The following is a 22,752-nucleotide window of genomic DNA, read 5'->3' as shown; positions in this document are numbered from 1 at the left end:
AGACAGATGAGGAAGAATGGCGCAAATTATGGAATGCCAAGAAAAAAATCATACGCACAGAGCTACATTCAGATTTTTTAATAGAATACTGCAAAAACTGGATTATCCCGAAAGGTCTACAGGTAACCAATGAACCTGGCATATTCATTGGTAATCCCAAATTTATTGAAAAATGGACTCTTGTCGCAAACAGATGCAGCCGTGACTGGATGCTTTTAATTATTGAAACCGCTTCTGATATTTTAATAATAGAAAGACAGGAACTTAATGAAATGGAGAAAAAACTTAGTGAGAACCCGGCATTAGAAGATGCCATTAAAAAACTGGAAGACATCCAGAAAGATGTAGATGGGTATAGGGACTATTTATTTAACAAAAAAAGTAACAAACTAAAAAATGACGTGGCCAAATATAATCCAGAGATTACATATCCATACCTACAAAAGGACTATTATGACAGACCACGAGAAATGCCCCAATACCGCAAACCTTGGCAACGTAACCAGGGTCATAATTTCCAGCAAAAAAAGAAGGTCAGATTTTTTGATACGTCCTACACCAGTTCAGATAGTGAGAATGAAGTGCAGAATGAAAATAGGCATGGTAATAAAGAACAGGATACCCCTAAAGGCCCAAATAAATCCTCACTCCCTTTTTTAGAACAGCGACAGAACTTCACACAACAGAGAGGGAAAGGGAGAGGGAGGGGCAAATATGTGCCTCAACATCAACAAAGACCCTATACAAGGAGCCAGAAGACCTGGGACATTTGAACAAAGCACCTATAATCAACCTCTCAGACATAACACTCTCCCCTCTTCAAATTCAGGTATTAGAAAAAGGCTTAGGATTTGCAATCACTTCCCCGGTAGATAAATTTAGTTTGGAAAGGGACCTTCAAAGCTTTTTTAGAAAAATAAGACTAATGACATTTTTTGAGGGCAAAGAAAGAACCACTCGTACCAATAAATCAGGCCTTAAAGCCAAATCTACTTGGACTCCCCAATTAGGCCAAATCAACAAACAAATAGAAGCTTTTGAAATAGCCATAACTAAAAGTGTTTCAGATGTTGTAGAACAAAAGAATTGGATAAAATTCAATCTTGATAAAAAAGAGAAAGAAGCCTTGATTGAATTAGAAAACAATCATATGCTCACAATCAAACCGGCCGATAAGGGCGGGAGCATTGTGGTGATGTCCACCACATACTATAATGACAAGATGCATTTACTTCTAAACAACACTGATCATTATCGAAAATCTAACAGAAGAGAGTGGTCTGAACTCCAAACCAATATCAAACATCTATTAGATTTTGCAAAAGAGGATGATATCATCTGTGAGGAAGAATATAAATTCCTCCTAAACACCAAACCCACAATACCCGCACTCTATGGACTTCCTAAAGTCCATAAAGTCCCTACAGACCCCCCCCATGAGACCCATTGTGTCCAGTATAGGTTCTCTCACTGAACCCCTCAGTAAATACGCCGACATTTTTCTGCAACCTCATGTCACTAAACAAAAAGCATATATAAAAGATACGGCGGCAATTATTCAAAAAATTGAGAACCTTCCCTTCAACCCCAACACACAATATTTGGTCACGCTAGACATAGAAGCATTATATACCAACATACCACAGGATAGCACTATAAAGACAGTTAGCAAATTACTATGCGAAGGTGAACACGATCCAACTCCACATGTAACCTTTATTATAGATTGCGTCACCATAGTCCTCAAAAATAATATTTTTTTGTTTGAAAAAGATTTTTACAAGCAGACCAAAGGCACCAGCATGGGAGCCACCTGTGCTCCCAGCTTGGCATGCCTTTATGTGGCACAATTTGAAGAAACACATATTTTCAACTCAGATGCCCCTTTTTTTGAAAATATTACTTTATGGTCTAGATACATAGACGATATTTTTTTTATCTGGACAGGACCCATAGAATCCCTTGAAGAGTTCATTGCTTGGCTCAACCTAGGGGATAAAAACCTTAGATTCACTAGTCAATATAACCGAGAAAGATGTGAATTCTTGGACATAGTTATTAAACACTCTGCGGGCACCCTAAAAGTGGATCTATTTACCAAAAAAACTGATAGAAACACCATGCTTCATTATGAAAGTCACCATCCCCCATGTCAGAAAAATAACATCCCTTTCGGGCAATTCCTCAGACTGAAAAGAAACTGTACAGACAACCAAGACTTCTTGAAACATGCAGGAGTACTATCCAAAAAACTTACAGACAGAGGATACCCTAAAAAGATGGTAAATCAAGCCCTTAAAAGGGCCAAATATTTCAATAGGGACAACCTTTTTGAACAAAAAATAAAAAATACAGAAACAGACAGTAGGTTAGTTTTCGTGACAAACTACAGTGGAGTCAGCAATAAAATCAAAAATATAATCAACCGGAACTGGAACCTAGTCACTACTAATAACAGCAAACAATCAATCCCTAAACCTATTTTTGCTTTTAGAAGAAACAAAACAATTAAGAACAGCTTAGTACATACATACAGAGAAACAACCCAAACACAAAAAACTGTAGACAATAACTCACTCCCGGTCGGAACATTTCCATGCAGCAAATGCTCAAACTGTAATAATGTCATCAAGGGCAATCAGATTGAGCACAAAAAAATAAAACATCACATCAAATCTTTTATTAATTGCAGATCGAAAAATCTAGTATATTTGATTAAATGCCCTTGCGATTGTGTTTATATTGGCGAAACATCCCGCGAAGTTAGACTTAGACTAAACGAACACAAATCTGCAATACGATGTAACAAACCTGGAGCCCCACTCTCAGACCACTGGAAAACAGCTGGCCACAAAATCGAAGAATTGAAGTGGTGTGGATTAGAGATAATCACCCAAAATATGAGAGGTGGTGACGTCGACACGAAACGGAAAAAACTGGAACAATTTTATATGTCCCGGTTTAATTCCGTGAACGACGGCCTGAACACAAGAGAAGACTGGGAAAGAATCCTTTAATAATTCGGTATCCACATAACACTCACATATTCATGTGCGATAACAACTAGCACTTCTGAGGAATCAATGCCCCTATTGAGATGATAACAATAGCCAATCCCTCTGGTCTCGATAATAAAACAACATGAATATATGAGAGTACCAGGAGTATAGTACTAGACATGTGTGACCACCGACAAATTATAATATTTCACCCCTGAGAATTAATTTACCAATCGGATTCCAAGGAATTGCTACATGAGAATCACCCGTATAAAATGTCACCCCTTCAAAATATTCGATTAGTAAACACATATTGCTTATTTTATAAATAAGACCAAGAATTAGGAGGTTATACATAGTTAAGTTTGGCATAGTTATAGGGGATATATGAAAAAATCGATGATAAGCCCCAGGTAGCAATCTAAACCTAACGCTACCTTAACAAAAACAAACACGCCGTAGTGTTGACAATATGCAGATTTGTCAACATGATGCGTGAGTGACTCATAGAACTACAATTGTAGTTCTCAAATCTGACCCACATCAATGGGAAAGAGGCGCGGACAAACAACGTCACTTAATTGATAGTTTTCCCGCGAAAACGGGCTCTTAAATAAGAAGCAGACGAACGCCGAGACATACGCTTGGCTGATCGTCTTGACAACCGGATGCTGAAAGGACCGAGAGGGGAGCAGGGGGGCCGGTTAACAGAACAAAGGTAAGAACGATTCTAAACTCGGTAACCGCCATGGCTCCTAGTCAGTATCCCCAACTAAAAACTTTAACCTTAGCGGCATAACAAACTGGCCCGTTAACTGATAAATCTTTTTCAATACCGGTGTGACTTTGGCGCATTTGGGCATTTTCCTCGCTATGATATATAATTTAACAGAACACTAGCGAGTCACGGAAACATTGTGGACCACTCATATTAGGTTCCACTTCGGCGCATTTGGGCATTTTCTTCGCTATAACATATAAATTTAACAGATCACTAGCGAGGCATGGAAACATTTTGGAACACTCCTATTAGGTTCCAAGCTCCCTAAGAAGCATATTATATGCCTTAAAACTTAGCATATTCATGTAATGGCCAAAACTAAGAATAAAAAGTATATATAATTCATTTTTATACTCTAGGCTAAGCGATTAAATAGAGCTCCTTAGTGAGTTCAAACACTGTCTAATGAAACTACATAACAGTACACATTGAAGCTACCATATGACCACTTACAGGTTGGATTTATGAATGACCACGATTGACAAAAACTGACGCTGCGGGCAGAATTGAAGGCATCCAGTGGCGCTAAACAGAATAAGAAAATTTCTTATTTATAGGTGAGTGAAATTTAAGAAATATTGGTTGACCTACATCATTGAGGTCTCAATAGAAAGGTTAACTAAAGAGTCCTAGAATTAAATAATAGGATTACTTATGTTCCACAAGGCATTCACCACTCCTATAAATGAACTACATAAGATTTAGTTATCTCCTAGTGAAACCATGCTAAGGAGATACAAATAAATAAATGAATTGCAGAAATAATAACATAGTGGACTCCCGAAAGATAAGACTACTCCTTTCCCTTTGTTCCAACAGTGTTCTCTATAGACAATACGGTGGCCCCCCTCCGGTATCCTCATCACTACAGAGCTCCTGACAGATTAAGGTAAAATTAGCATGTTGATTCAAGGGCATGTGTTAGGAATGGACAACTCTGTAACTCACGATTGAAATAAACAGGAGAAGTAATTATGAATATCTTTTCACCAAGGGACAGCAAACTGGAATTTAATGATACCAGATGTTCCTCCAAGTCGAATTGAGTCCGACCAAAATACTCCTCCAAATTGAGAGAGTGAGGGTATTGATAAAGTAACACACAGGTAGGCTACAGGATTTGTATCCCTTGAAGCTACCCATATGATGACTCTATGCCCTCATGCTACAAGACCCAAGTGTATAGTCATATAAACCAAATGCCTTTAGAAATGTACCTCATAGAATGTAACTGTGACCAACCTTTTAAAAAAATCTTCCCTGAAATGTGTGTGAAAACTGTGCCCAAAAAAACAGCAAAAAATATTTAGTAGTAAAGAGATAGAAGATGCCGATTTCCACAATTAATGGCATGTTTCTAACTGTAATGTTCTCTTGTAGAATTGTTTGTCCTGAAGAAGGTGTTATCTCTGATTCACCGAAACACTGCGTTGACTACAACAACAACTGTGACATTTACGAAATTGTTTTTAACAAATTGTGATTTTTATCGTTTTTTAATAAGCCATCGTGTCTTTTGGGCACATTCATTGTATAAATTGTTTGATTTTATCTTTTAATTGTAATAAACTGTATACTTTTATAACACACATATTTTCTATGGTTCGTGATTTGCTCAATATTTGTTTATGGTAACATGGTACATGCTTTAAGATAAACCTGATATTTTGAGGGATATGTGAACTACACTTGGGTTCTTACAAGTTGATAGGTTGTGGGACCTTTTTTGCTCCTCCTACTTAGACTCCTTGTCCCCTATTTTATTATAGAGGAGGCCTCCCTTCTTCTTTTTACTTAAGTACATACGGTTTGTTAACCGGGGAGGTATCTTTTGGTATACTCTACCCTAAGATTAGCCACAATGGAAGGCATAAAGATCTTAAGTTATAATGAAGATCAATTCAATAAGATAATTAATGGCACCACAAAGAATATATCATCTGCTCAAATTAATAATACAGATGAGGAAGAATGGCGCAAATTATGGAATGCCAAGAAAAAAATCATACGCACAGAGCTACACTCAGATTTTTTAATAGAATACTGCAAAAACGGGATTATCCCGAAAGGTCTACAGGTAACCAATGAACCTGGCATATTCATTGGTAATCCCAAATTTATTGAAAAATGGACTCTTGTCGCAAACAGATGCAGCCGTGACTGGATGCTTTTAATTATTGAAACCGCTTCTGATATTTTAATAATAGAAAGACAGGAACTTAATGAAATGGAGAAAAAACGTAGTGAGAACCCGGCATTAGAAGATGCCATTAAAAAACTGGAAGACATCCAGAAAGATGTAGATGGGTATAGGGACTATTTATTTAACAAAAAAAGTAACAAACTAAAAAATGACGTGGCCAAATATAATCCAGAGATTACATATCCATACCTACAAAAGGACTATTATGACAGACCACGAGAAATGCCCCAATACCGCAAACCTTGGCAACGTAACCAGGGTCATAATTTCCAGCAAAAAAAGAAGGTCAGATTTTTTGATACGTCCTACACCAGTTCAGATAGTGAGAATGAAGTGCAGAATGAAAATAGGCATGGTAATAAAGAACAGGATACCCCTAAAGGCCCAAATAAATCCTCACTCCCTTTTTTAGAACAGCGACAGAACTTCACACAACAGAGAGGGAAAGGGAGAGAAAGGGCCAAATATGTGCCTCAACATCAACAAAGACCCTATACAAGGAGCCAGAAGACCTGGGACATTTGAACAAAGCACCTATAATCAACCTCTCAGACATAACACTCTCCCCTCTTCAAATTCAGGTATTAGAAAAAGGCTTAGGATTTGCAATCACTTCCCCGGTAGATAAATTTAGTTTGGAAAGGGACCTTCAAAGCTTTTTTAGAAAAATAAGACTAATGACATTTTTTGAGGGCAAAGAAAGAACCACTCGTACCAATAAATCAGGCCTTAAAGCCAAATCTACTTGGACTCCCCAATTAGGCCAAATCAACAAACAAATAGAAGCTTTTGAAATAGCCATAACTAAAAGTGTTTCAGATGTTGTAGAACAAAAGAATTGGATAAAATTCAATCTTGATAAAAAAGAGAAAGAAGCCTTGATTGAATTAGAAAACAATCATATGCTCACTATCAAACCGGCCGATAAGGGCGGGAGCATTGTGGTGATGTCCACCACATACTATAATGACAAGATGCATTTACTTCTAAACAACACTGATCATTAACGAAAATCTAACAGAAGAGAGTGGTCTGAACTCCAAACCAACATCAAACATCTTTTAGATTTTGCAAAAGAGGATGATATCATCTGTGAGGAAGAATATAAATTCCTCCTAAACACCAAACCCACAATACCCGCACTCTATGGACTTCCTAAAGTCCATAAAGTCCCTACAGACCCCCCCCATGAGACCCATTGTGTCCAGTATAGGTTCTCTCACTGAACCCCTCAGTAAATACGCCGACATTTTTCTGCAACCTCATGTCACTAAACAAAAAGCATATATAAAAGATACGGCGGCAATTATTCAAAAAATTGAGAACCTTCCCTTCAACCCCAACACACAATATTTGGTCACGCTAGACATAGAAGCATTATATACCAACATACCACAGGATAGCACTATAAAGACAGTTAGCAAATTACTATGCGAAGGTGAACACGATCCAACTCCACATGTAACCTTTATTATAGATTGCGTCACCATAGTCCTCAAAAATAATATTTTTTTGTTTGAAAAAGACTTTTACAAGCAGACCAAAGGCACCAGTATGGGAGCCACCTGTGCTCCCAGCTTGGCATGCCTTTATGTGGCACAATTTGAAGAAACACATATTTTCAACTCAGATGCCCCTTTTTTTGAAAATATTACTTTATGGTCTAGATACATAGACAATATTTTTTTTATCTGGACAGGACCCATAGAATCCCTTGAAGAGTTCATAGCTTGGCTCAACCTAGGGGATAAAAACCTTAGATTCACTAGTCAATATAACCGAGAAAGATGTGAATTCTTGGACATAGTTATTAAACACTCTGCGGGCACCCTAAAAGTGGAGCTATTTACCAAAAAAACTGATAGAAACACCATGCTTCATTATGAAAGTCACCATCCCCCATGTCAGAAAAATAACATCCCTTTCGGGCAATTCCTCAGACTGAAAAGAAACTGTACAGACAACCAAGACTTCTTGAAACATGCAGGAGTACTATCCAAAAAACTTACAGACAGAGGATACCCTAAAAAGATGGTAAATCAAGCCCTTAAAAGGGCCAAATATTTCAATAGGGACAACCTTTTTGAACAAAAAATAAAAAATACAGAAACAGACAGTAGGTTAGTTTTCGTGACAAACTACAGTGGAGTCAGCAATAAAATCAAAAATATAATCAACCGGAACTGGAACCTAGTCACTACTAATAACAGCAAACAATCAATCCCTAAACCTATTTTTGCTTTTAGAAGAAACAAAACAATTAAGAACAGCTTAGTACATACATACAGAGAAACAACCCAAACACAAAAAACTGTAGACAATAACTCACTCCCGGTCGGAACATTTCCATGCAGCAAATGCTCAAACTGTAATAATGTCATCAAGGGCAATCAGATTGAGCACAAAAAAATAAAACATCACATCAAATCTTTTATTAATTGCAGATCGAAAAATCTAGTATATTTGATTAAATGCCCTTGCGATTGTGTTTATATTGGCGAAACATCCCGCGAAGTTAGACTTAGACTAAACGAACACAAATCTGCAATACGATGTAACAAACCTGGAGCCCCACTCTCAGACCACTGGAAAACAGCTGGCCACAAAATCGAAGAATTGAAGTGGTGTGGATTAGAGATAATCACCCAAAATATGAGAGGTGGTGACGTCGACACGAAACGGAAAAAACGGGAACAATTTTATATGTCCCGGTTTAATTCCGTGAACGACGGCCTGAACACAAGAGAAGACTGGGAAAGAATCCTTCAATAATTCGGTATCCACATAACACTCACATATTCATGTGCGATAACAACTAGCACTTCTGAGGAATCAATGCCCCTATTGAGATGATAACAATAGCCAATCCCTCTGGTCTCGATAATAAAACAACATGAATATATGAGAGTACCAGGAGTATAGTACTAGACATGTGTGACCACCGACAAATTATAATATTTCACCCCTGAGAATTAATTTACCAATCGGATTCCAAGGAATTGCTACATGAGAATCACCCGTATAAAATGTCACCCCTTCAAAATATTCGATTAGTAAACACATATTGCTTATTTTATAAATAAGACCAAGAATTAGGAGGTTATACATAGTTAAGTTTGGCATAGTTATAGGGGATATATGAAAAAATCGATGATAAGCCCCAGGTAGCAATCTAAACCTAACGCTACCTTAACAAAAACAAACACGCCGTAGTGTTGACAATATGCAGATTTGTCAACATGATGCGCGAGTGACTCATAGAACTACAATTGTAGTTCTCAAATCTGACCCACATCAATGGGAAAGAGGCGCGGACAAACAACGTCACTTAATTGATAGTTTTCCCGCGAAAACGGGCTCTTAAATAAGAAGCAGACGAACGCCGAGGCATACGCTTGGCTGATCGTCTTGACAACCGGATGCTGAAAGGACCGAGAGGGGAGCAGGGAGGCCGGTTAACAGAACAAAGGTAAGAACGATTCTAAACTCGGTAACCGCCATGGCTCCTAGTCAGTATCCCCAACTAAAAACTTTAACCTTAGCGGCATAACAAACTGGCCCGTTAACTGATAAATCTTTTTCAATACCGGTGTGACTTTGGCGCATTTGGGCATTTTCCTCGCTATGATATATAATTTAACAGAACACTAGCGAGTCACGGAAACATTGTGGACCACTCATATTAGGTTCCACTTCGGCGCATTTGGGCATTTTCTTCGCTATAACATATAAATTTAACAGATCACTAGCGAGGCATGGAAACATTTTGGAACACTCCTATTAGGTTCCAAGCTCCCTAAGAAGCATATTATATGCCTTAAAACTTAGCATATTCATGTAATGGCCAAAAATAAGAATAGAAAGTATATATAATTCATTTTTATACTCTAGGCTAAGCGATTAAATAGAGCTCCTTAGTGAGTTCAAACACTGTCTAATGAAACTACATAACAGTACACATTGAGGCTACCATATGATCACTTACAGGTTGGATTTATGAATAACCACGATTGACAAAAACTGACGCTGCGGGCAGAATTGAAGGCATCCAGTGGCGCTAAACAGAATAAGAAAATTTCTTATTTATAGGTGAGTGAAATTTAAGAAATATTGGTTGACCTACATCATTGAGGTCTCAATAGAAAGGTTAACTAAAGAGTCCTAGAATTAAATAATAGGATTACTTATGTTCCACAAGGCATTCACCACTCCTATAAATGAACTACATAAGATTTAGTTATCTCTTAGTGAAACCATGCTAAGGAGATACGAATAAATAAATGAATTGCAGAAATAATAACATAGTGGACTCCCGAAAGATAAGACTACTCCTTTCCCTTTGTTCCAACAGTGTTCTCTATAGACAATACGGTGGCCCCCCTCCGGTATCCTCATCACTACAGAGCTCCTGACAGATAAAGGTAAAATTAGCATGTTGATTCAAGGGCATGTGTTAGGAATGGACAACTCTGTAACTCACGATTGAAATAAACAGGAGAAGTAATTATGAATATCTTTTCACCAAGGGACAGCAAACTGGAATTTAATGATACCAGATGTTCCTCCAAGTCGAATTGAGTCCGACCAAAATACTCCTCCAAATTGAGAGAGTGAGGGTATTGATAAAGTAACACACAGGTAGGCTACAGGATTTGTATCCCTTGAAGCTACCCATATGATGACTCTATGCCCTCATGCTACAAGACCCAAGTGTATAGTCATATAAACCAAATGCCTTTAGAAATGTACCTCATAGAATGTAACTGTGACCAACCTTTTAAAAAAATCTTCCCTGAAATGTGTGTGAAAACTGTGCCCAAAAAAAACAGCAAAAAATGTTTAGTAGTAAAGAGATAGAAGATGCCGATTTCCACAATTAATGGCATGTTTCTAACTGTAATGTTCTCTTGTAGAATTGTTTGTCCTGAAGAAGGTGTTATCTCTGATTCACCGAAACGCTGCGTTGACTACAACAACAACTGTGACATTTACGAAATTGTTTTTAACAAATTGTGATTTTTATCGTTTTTTAATAAGCCATCGTGTCTTTTGGGCACATTCATTGTATAAATTGTTTGATTTTATCTTTTAATTGTAATAAACTGTATACTTTTATAACACACATATTTTCTATGGTTCGTGATTTGCTCAATATTTGTTTATGGTAACATGGTACATGCTTTAAGATAAACCTGATATTTTGAGGGATATGTGAACTACACTTGGGTTCTTACAAGTTGACAGGTTGTGGGACCTTTTTTGTTCCTCCTACTTAGACTCCTTGTCCCCTATTTTATTATAGAGGAGGCCTCCCTTCTTCTTTTTACTTAAGTACATACGGTTTGTTAACCGGGGAGGTATCTTTTGGTATACTCTACCCTAAGATTAGCCACAATGGAAGGCATAAAGATCTTAAGTTATAATGAAGATCAATTCAATAAGATAATTAATGGCACCACAAAGAATATATCATCTGCTCAAATTAATAAGACAGATGAGGAAGAATGGCGCAAATTATGGAATGCCAAGAAAAAAATCATACGCACAGAGCTACATTCAGATTTTTTAATAGAATACTGCAAAAACTGGATTATCCCGAAAGGTCTACAGGTAACCAATGAACCTGGCATATTCATTGGTAATCCCAAATTTATTGAAAAATGGACTCTTGTCGCAAACAGATGCAGCCGTGACTGGATGCTTTTAATTATTGAAACCGCTTCTGATATTTTAATAATAGAAAGACAGGAACTTAATGAAATGGAGAAAAAACTTAGTGAGAACCCGGCATTAGAAGATGCCATTAAAAAACTGGAAGACATCCAGAAAGATGTAGATGGGTATAGGGACTATTTATTTAACAAAAAAAGTAACAAACTAAAAAATGACGTGGCCAAATATAATCCAGAGATTACATATCCATACCTACAAAAGGACTATTATGACAGACCACGAGAAATGCCCCAATACCGCAAACCTTGGCAACGTAACCAGGGTCATAATTTCCAGCAAAAAAAGAAGGTCAGATTTTTTGATACGTCCTACACCAGTTCAGATAGTGAGAATGAAGTGCAGAATGAAAATAGGCATGGTAATAAAGAACAGGATACCCCTAAAGGCCCAAATAAATCCTCACTCCCTTTTTTAGAACAGCGACAGAACTTCACACAACAGAGAGGGAAAGGGAGAGGGAGGGGCAAATATGTGCCTCAACATCAACAAAGACCCTATACAAGGAGCCAGAAGACCTGGGACATTTGAACAAAGCACCTATAATCAACCTCTCAGACATAACACTCTCCCCTCTTCAAATTCAGGTATTAGAAAAAGGCTTAGGATTTGCAATCACTTCCCCGGTAGATAAATTTAGTTTGGAAAGGGACCTTCAAAGCTTTTTTAGAAAAATAAGACTAATGACATTTTTTGAGGGCAAAGAAAGAACCACTCGTACCAATAAATCAGGCCTTAAAGCCAAATCTACTTGGACTCCCCAATTAGGCCAAATCAACAAACAAATAGAAGCTTTTGAAATAGCCATAACTAAAAGTGTTTCAGATGTTGTAGAACAAAAGAATTGGATAAAATTCAATCTTGATAAAAAAGAGAAAGAAGCCTTGATTGAATTAGAAAACAATCATATGCTCACAATCAAACCGGCCGATAAGGGCGGGAGCATTGTGGTGATGTCCACCACATACTATAATGACAAGATGCATTTACTTCTAAACAACACTGATCATTATCGAAAATCTAACAGAAGAGAGTGGTCTGAACTCCAAACCAATATCAAACATCTATTAGATTTTGCAAAAGAGGATGATATCATCTGTGAGGAAGAATATAAATTCCTCCTAAACACCAAACCCACAATACCCGCACTCTATGGACTTCCTAAAGTCCATAAAGTCCCTACAGACCCCCCCCATGAGACCCATTGTGTCCAGTATAGGTTCTCTCACTGAACCCCTCAGTAAATACGCCGACATTTTTCTGCAACCTCATGTCACTAAACAAAAAGCATATATAAAAGATACGGCGGCAATTATTCAAAAAATTGAGAACCTTCCCTTCAACCCCAACACACAATATTTGGTCACGCTAGACATAGAAGCATTATATACCAACATACCACAGGATAGCACTATAAAGACAGTTAGCAAATTACTATGCGAAGGTGAACACGATCCAACTCCACATGTAACCTTTATTATAGATTGCGTCACCATAGTCCTCAAAAATAATATTTTTTTGTTTGAAAAAATTTTTACAAGCAGACCAAAGGCACCAGCATGGGAGCCACCTGTGCTCCCAGCTTGGCATGCCTTTATGTGGCACAATTTGAAGAAACACATATTTTCAACTCAGATGCCCCTTTTTTTGAAAATATTACTTTATGGTCTAGATACATAGATGATATTTTTTTTATCTGGACAGGACCCATAGAATCCCTTGAAGAGTTCATTGCTTGGCTCAACCTAGGGGATAAAAACCTTAGATTCACTAGTCAATATAACCGAGAAAGATGTGAATTCTTGGACATAGTTATTAAACACTCTGCGGGCACCCTAAAAGTGGATCTATTTACCAAAAAAACTGATAGAAACACCATGCTTCATTATGAAAGTCACCATCCCCCATGTCAGAAAAATAACATCCCTTTCGGGCAATTCCTCAGACTGAAAAGAAACTGTACAGACAACCAAGACTTCTTGAAACATGCAGGAGTACTATCCAAAAAACTTACAGACAGAGGATACCCTAAAAAGATGGTAAATCAAGCCCTTAAAAGGGCCAAATATTTCAATAGGGACAACCTTTTTGAACAAAAAATAAAAAATACAGAAACAGACAGTAGGTTAGTTTTCGTGACAAACTACAGTGGAGTCAGCAATAAAATCAAAAATATAATCAACCGGAACTGGAACCTAGTCACTACTAATAACAGCAAACAATCAATCCCTAAACCTATTTTTGCTTTTAGAAGAAACAAAACAATTAAGAACAGCTTAGTACATACATACAGAGAAACAACCCAAACACAAAAAACTGTAGACAATAACTCACTCCCGGTCGGAACATTTCCATGCAGCAAATGCTCAAACTGTAATAATGTCATCAAGGGCAATCAGATTGAGCACAAAAAAATAAAACATCACATCAAATCTTTTATTAATTGCAGATCGAAAAATCTAGTATATTTGATTAAATGCCCTTGCGATTGTGTTTATATTGGCGAAACATCCCGCGAAGTTAGACTTAGACTAAACGAACACAAATCTGCAATACGATGTAACAAACCTGGAGCCCCACTCTCAGACCACTGGAAAACAGCTGGCCACAAAATCGAAGAATTGAAGTGGTGTGGATTAGAGATAATCACCCAAAATATGAGAGGTGGTGACGTCGACACGAAACGGAAAAAACTGGAACAATTTTATATGTCCCGGTTTAATTCCGTGAACGACGGCCTGAACACAAGAGAAGACTGGGAAAGAATCCTTCAATAATTCGGTATCCACATAACACTCACATATTCATGTGCGATAACAACTAGCACTTCTGAGGAATCAATGCCCCTATTGAGATGATAACAATAGCCAATCCCTCTGGTCTCGATAATAAAACAACATGAATATATGAGAGTACCAGGAGTATAGTACTAGACATGTGTGACCACCGACAAATTATAATATTTCACCCCTGAGAATTAATTTACCAATCGGATTCCAAGGAATTGCTACATGAGAATCACCCGTATAAAATGTCACCCCTTCAAAATATTCGATTAGTAAACACATATTGCTTATTTTATAAATAAGACCAAGAATTAGGAGGTTATACATAGTTAAGTTTGGCATAGTTATAGGGGATATATGAAAAAATCGATGATAAGCCCCAGGTAGCAATCTAAACCTAACGCTACCTTAACAAAAACAAACACGCCGTAGTGTTGACAATATGCAGATTTGTCAACATGATGCGTGAGTGACTCATAGAACTACAATTGTAGTTCTCAAATCTGATCCACATCAATGGGAAAGAGGCGCGGACAAACAACGTCACTTAATTGATAGTTTTCCCGCGAAAACGGGCTCTTAAATAAGAAGCAGACGAACGCCGAGACATACGCTTGGCTGATCGTCTTGACAACCGGATGCTGAAAGGACCGAGAGGGGAGCAGGGGGGCCGGTTAACAGAACAAAGGTAAGAACGATTCTAAACTCGGTAACCGCCATGGCTCCTAGTCAGTATCCCCAACTAAAAACTTTAACCTTAGCGGCATAACAAACTGGCCCGTTAACTGATAAATCTTTTTCAATACCGGTGTGACTTTGGCGCATTTGGGCATTTTCCTCGCTATGATATATAATTAACAGAACACTAGCGAGTCACGGAAACATTGTGGACCACTCATATTAGGTTCCACTTCGGCGCATTTGGGCATTTTCTTCGCTATAACATATAAATTTAACAGATCACTAGCGAGGCATGGAAACATTTTGGAACACTCCTATTAGGTTCCAAGCTCCCTAAGAAGCATATTATATGCCTTAAAACTTAGCATATTCATGTAATGGCCAAAACTAAGAATAAAAAGTATATATAATTCATTTTTATACTCTAGGCTAAGCGATTAAATAGAGCTCCTTAGTGAGTTCAAACACTGTCTAATGAAACTACATAACAGTACACATTGAAGCTACCATATGATCACTTACAGGTTGGATTTATGAATGACCACGATTGACAAAAACTGACGCTGCGGGCAGAATTGAAGGCATCCAGTGGCGCTAAACAGAATAAGAAAATTTCTTATTTATAGGTGAGTGAAATTTAAGAAATATTGGTTGACCTACATCATTGAGGTCTCAATAGAAAGGTTAACTAAAGAGTCCTAGAATTAAATAATAGGATTACTTATGTTCCACAAGGCATTCACCACTCCTATAAATGAACTACATAAGATTTAGTTATCTCCTAGTGAAACCATGCTAAGGAGATACAAATAAATAAATGAATTGCAGAAATAATAACATAGTGGACTCCCGAAAGATAAGACTACTCCTTTCCCTTTGTTCCAACAGTGTTCTCTATAGACAATACGGTGGCCCCCCTCCGGTATCCTCATCACTACAGAGCTCCTGACAGATTAAGGTAAAATTAGCATGTTGATTCAAGGGCATGTGTTAGGAATGGACAACTCTGTAACTCACGATTGAAATAAACAGGAGAAGTAATTATGAATATCTTTTCACCAAGGGACAGCAAACTGGAATTTAATGATACCAGATGTTCCTCCAAGTCGAATTGAGTTCGACCAAAATACTCCTCCAAATTGAGAGAGTGAGGGTATTGATAAAGTAACACACAGGTAGGCTACAGGATTTGTATCCCTTGAAGCTACCCATATGATGACTCTATGCCCTCATGCTACAAGACCCAAGTGTATAGTCATATAAACCAAATGCCTTTAGAAATGTACCTCATAGAATGTAACTGTGACCAACCTTTTAAAAAAATCTTCCCTGAAATGTGTGTGAAAACTGTGCCCAAAAAAACAGCAAAAAATGTTTAGTAGTAAAGAGATAGAAGATGCCGATTTCCACAATTAATGGCATGTTTCTAACTGTAATGTTCTCTTGTAGAATTGTTTGTCCTGAAGAAGGTGTTATCTCTGATTCACCGAAACACTGCGTTGACTACAACAACAACTGTGACATTTACGAAATTGTTTTTAACAAATTGTGATTTTTATCGTTTTTTAATAAGCCATTGTGTCTTTTGGGCACATTCATTGTATAAATTGTTTGATTTTATCTTTTAATTGTAATAAACTGTATACTTTTATAACACACATATTTTCTATGGTTCGTGATTTGCTCAATATTTGTTTATGGTAACATGGTACATGCTTTAAGATAAACCTGATATTTTGAGGGATATGTGAACTACACTTGGGTTCTTACAAGTTGATAGGTTGTGGGACCTTTTTTGCTCCTCCTACTTAGACTCCTTGTCCCCTATTTTATTATAGAGGAGGCCTCCCTTCTTCTTTTTACTTAAGTACATACGGTTTGTTAACCGGGGAGGTATCTTTTGGTATACTCTACCCTAAGATTAGCCACAATGGAAGGCATAAAGATCTTAAGTTATAATGAAGATCAATTCAATAAGATAATTAATGGCACCACAAAGAATATATCATCTGCTCAAATTAATAATACAGATGAGGAAGAATGGCGCAAATTATGGAATGCCAAGAAAAAAATCATACGCACAGAGCTACACTCAGATTTTTTAATAGAATACTGCAAAAACGGGATTATCCCGAAAGGTCTACAGGTAACCAATGAACCTGGCATATTCATTGGTAATCCCAAATTTATTGAAAAATGGACTCTTGTCGCAAACAGATGCAGCCGTGACTGGATGCTTTTAATTATTGAAACCGCTTCTGATATTTTAATAATAGAAAGACAGGAACTTAATGAAATGGAGAAAAAACGTAGTGAGAACCCGGCATTAGAAGATGCCATTAAAAAACTGGAAGACATCCAGAAAGATGTAGATGGGTATAGGGACTATTTATTTAACAAAAAAAGTAACAAACTAAAAAATGACGTGGCCAAATATAATCCAGAGATTACATATCCATACCTACAAAAGGACTATTATGACAGACCACGAGAAATGCCCCAATACCGCAAACCTTGGCAACGTAACCAGGGTCATAATTTCCAGCAAAAAAAGAAGGTCAGATTTTTTGATACGTCCTACACCAGTTCAGATAGTGAGAATGAAGTGCAGAATGAAAATAGGCATGGTAATAAAGAACAGGATACCCCTAAAGGCCCAAATAAATCCTCACTCCCTTTTTTAGAACAGCGACAGAACTTCACACAACAGAGAGGGAAAGGGAGAGAAAGGGCCAAATATGTGCCTCAACATCAACAAAGACCCTATACAAGGAGCCAGAAGACCTGGGACATTTGAACAAAGCACCTATAATCAACCTCTCAGACATAACACTCTCCCCTCTTCAAATTCAGGTATTAGAAAAAGGCTTAGGATTTGCAATCACTTCCCCGGTAGATAAATTTAGTTTGGAAAGGGACCTTCAAAGCTTTTTTAGAAAAATAAGACTAATGACATTTTTTGAGGGCAAAGAAAGAACCACTCGTACCAATAAATCAGGCCTTAAAGCCAAATCTACTTGGACTCCCCAATTAGGCCAAATCAACAAACAAATAGAAGCTTTTGAAATAGCCATAACTAAAAGTGTTTCAGATGTTGTAGAACAAAAGAATTGGATAAAATTCAATCTTGATAAAAAAGAGAAAGAAGCCTTGATTGAATTAGAAAACAATCATATGCTCACTATCAAACCGGCCGATAAGGGCGGGAGCATTGTGGTGATGTCCACCACATACTATAATGACAAGATGCATTTACTTCTAAACAACACTGATCATTACCGAAAATCTAACAGAAGAGAGTGGTCTGAACTCCAAACCAACATCAAACATCTTTTAGATTTTGCAAAAGAGGATGATATCATCTGTGAGGAAGAATATAAATTCCTCCTAAACACCAAACCCACAATACCCGCACTCTATGGACTTCCTAAAGTCCATAAAGTCCCTACAGACCCCCCCCATGAGACCCATTGTGTCCAGTATAGGTTCTCTCACTGAACCCCTCAGTAAATACGCCGACATTTTTCTGCAACCTCATGTCACTAAACAAAAAGCATATATAAAAGATACGGCGGCAATTATTCAAAAAATTGAGAACCTTCCCTTCAACCCCAACACACAATATTTGGTCACGCTAGACATAGAAGCATTATATACCAACATACCACAGGATAGCACTATAAAGACAGTTAGCAAATTACTATGCGAAGGTGAACACGATCCAACTCCACATGTAACCTTTATTATAGATTGCGTCACCATAGTCCTCAAAAATAATATTTTTTTGTTTGAAAAAGACTTTTACAAGCAGACCAAAGGCACCAGTATGGGAGCCACCTGTGCTCCCAGCTTGGCATGCCTTTATGTGGCACAATTTGAAGAAACACATATTTTCAACTCAGATGCCCCTTTTTTTGAAAATATTACTTTATGGTCTAGATACATAGACAATATTTTTTTTATCTGGACAGGACCCATAGAATCCCTTGAAGAGTTCATAGCTTGGCTCAACCTAGGGGATAAAAACCTTAGATTCACTAGTCAATATAACCGAGAAAGATGTGAATTCTTGGACATAGTTATTAAACACTCTGCGGGCACCCTAAAAGTGGAGCTATTTACCAAAAAAACTGATAGAAACACCATGCTTCATTATGAAAGTCACCATCCCCCATGTCAGAAAAATAACATCCCTTTCGGGCAATTCCTCAGACTGAAAAGAAACTGTACAGACAACCAAGACTTCTTGAAACATGCAGGAGTACTATCCAAAAAACTTACAGACAGAGGATACCCTAAAAAGATGGTAAATCAAGCCCTTAAAAGGGCCAAATATTTCAATAGGGACAACCTTTTTGAACAAAAAATAAAAAATACAGAAACAGACAGTAGGTTAGTTTTCGTGACAAACTACAGTGGAGTCAGCAATAAAATCAAAAATATAATCAACCGGAACTGGAACCTAGTCACTACTAATAACAGCAAACAATCAATCCCTAAACCTATTTTTGCTTTTAGAAGAAACAAAACAATTAAGAACAGCTTAGTACATACATACAGAGAAACAACCCAAACACAAAAAACTGTAGACAATAACTCACTCCCGGTCGGAACATTTCCATGCAGCAAATGCTCAAACTGTAATAATGTCATCAAGGGCAATCAGATTGAGCACAAAAAAATAAAACATCACATCAAATCTTTTATTAATTGCAGATCAAAAAATCTAGTATATTTGATTAAATGCCCTTGCGATTGTGTTTATATTGGCGAAACATCCCGCGAAGTTAGACTTAGACTAAACGAACACAAATCTGCAATACGATGTAACAAACCTGGAGCCCCACTCTCAGACCACTGGAAAACAGCTGGCCACAAAATCGAAGAATTGAAGTGGTGTGGATTAGAGATAATCACCCAAAATATGAGAGGTGGTGACGTCGACACGAAACGGAAAAAACTGGAACAATTTTATATGTCCCGGTTTAATTCCGTGAACGACGGCCTGAACACAAGAGAAGACTGGGAAAGAATCCTTCAATAATTCGGTATCCACATAACACTCACATATTCATGTGTGATAACAACTAGCACTTCTGAGTAATCAATGCCCCTATTGAGATGATAACAATAGCCAATCCCTCTGGTCTCGATAATAAAACAACATGAATATATGAGAGTACCAGGAGTATAGTACTAGACATGTGTGACCACCGACAAATTATAATATTTCACCCCTGAGAATTAATTTACCAATCGGATTCCAAGGAATTGCTACATGAGAATCACCCGTATAAAATGTCACCCCTTCAAAATATTCGATTAGTAAACACATATTGCTTATTTTATAAATAAGACCAAGAATTAGGAGGTTATACATAGTTAAGTTTGGCATAGTTATAGGGGATATATGAAAAAATCGATGATAAGCCCCAGGTAGCAATCTAAACCTAACGCTACCTTAACAAAAACAAACACGCCGTAGTGTTGACAATATGCAGATTTGTCAACATGATGCGTGAGTGACTCATAGAACTACAATTGTAGTTCTCAAATCTGACCCACATCAATGGGAAAGAGGCGCGGACAAACAACGTCACTTAATTGATAGTTTTCCCGCGAAAACGGGCTCTTAAATAAGAAGCAGACGAACGCCGAGACATACGCTTGGCTGATCGTCTTGACAACCGGATGCTGAAAGGACCGAGAGGGGAGCAGGGGGGCCGGTTAACAGAACAAAGGTAAGAATGATTCTAAACTCGGTAACCGCCATGGCTCCTAGTCAGTATCCCCAACTAAAAACTTTAACCTTAGCGGCATAACAAACTGGCCCGTTAACTGATAAATCTTTTTCAATACCGGTGTGACTTTGGCGCATTTGGGCATTTTCCTCGCTATGATATATAATTTAACAGAACACTAGCGAGTCACGGAAACATTGTGGACCACTCATATTAGGTTCCACTTCGGCGCATTTGGGCATTTTCTTCGCTATAACATATAAATTTAACAGATCACTAGCGAGGCATGGAAACATTTTGGAACACTCCTATTAGGTTCCAAGCTCCCTAAGAAGCATATTATATGCCTTAAAACTTAGCATATTCATGTAATGGCCAAAACTAAGAATAAAAAGTATATATAATTCATTTTTATACTCTAGGCTAAGCGATTAAATAGAGCTCCTTAGTGAGTTCAAACACTGTCTAATGAAACTACATAACAGTACACATTGAAGCTACCATATGATCACTTACAGGTTGGATTTATGAATGACCACGATTGACAAAAACTGACGCTGCGGGCAGAATTGAAGGCATCCAGTGGCGCTAAACAGAATAAGAAAATTTCTTATTTATAGGTGAGTGAAATTTAAGAAATATTGGTTGACCTACATCATTGAGGTCTCAATAGAAAGGTTAACTAAAGAGTCCTAGAATTAAATAATAGGATTACTTATGTTCCACAAGGCATTCACCACTCCTATAAATGAACTACATAAGATTTAGTTATCTCCTAGTGAAACCATGCTAAGGAGATACAAATAAATAAATGAATTGCAGAAATAATAACATAGTGGACTCCCGAAAGATAAGACTACTCCTTTCCCTTTGTTCCAACAGTGTTCTCTATAGACAATACGGTGGCCCCCCTCCGGTATCCTCATCACTACAGAGCTCCTGACAGATTAAGGTAAAATTAGCATGTTGATTCAAGGGCATGTGTTAGGAATGGACAACTCTGTAACTCACGATTGAAATAAACAGGAGAAGTAATTATGAATATCTTTTCACCAAGGGACAGCAAACTGGAATTTAATGATACCAGATGTTCCTCCAAGTCGAATTGAGTCCGACCAAAATACTCCTCCAAATTGAGAGAGTGAGGGTATTGATAAAGTAACACACAGGTAGGCTACAGGATTTGTATCCCTTGAAGCTACCCATATGATGACTCTATGCCCTCATGCTACAAGACCCAAGTGTATAGTCATATAAACCAAATGCCTTTAGAAATGTACCTCATAGAATGTAACTGTGACCAACCTTTTAAAAAAATCTTCCCTGAAATGTGTGTGAAAACTGTGCCCAAAAAAACAGCAAAAAATGTTTAGTAGTAAAGAGATAGAAGATGCCGATTTCCACAATTAATGGCATGTTTCTAACTGTAATGTTCTCTTGTAGAATTGTTTGTCCTGAAGAAGGTGTTATCTCTGATTCACCGAAACACTGCGTTGACTACAACAACAACTGTGACATTTACGAAATTGTTTTTAACAAATTGTGATTTTTATCGTTTTTTAATAAGCCATCGTGTCTTTTGGGCACATTCATTGTATAAATTGTTTGATTTTATCTTTTAATTGTAATAAACTGTATACTTTTATAACACACATATTTTCTATGGTTCGTGATTTGCTCAATATTTGTTTATGGTAACATGGTACATGCTTTAAGATAAACCTGATATTTTGAGGGATATGTGAACTACACTTGGGTTCTTACAAGTTGATAGGTTGTGGGACCTTTTTTGCTCCTCCTACTTAGACTCCTTGTCCCCTATTTTATTATA

The sequence above is a fragment of the Lissotriton vulgaris genome, chromosome 6, assembly GCF_964263255.1.
Source record: "Lissotriton vulgaris chromosome 6, aLisVul1.2, whole genome shotgun sequence".
NCBI lineage: Eukaryota > Metazoa > Chordata > Amphibia > Caudata > Salamandridae > Lissotriton > Lissotriton vulgaris.
The sequence above is the reverse complement of the archived record's forward strand: the minus strand, read 5'-3'. Positions refer to the sequence as shown.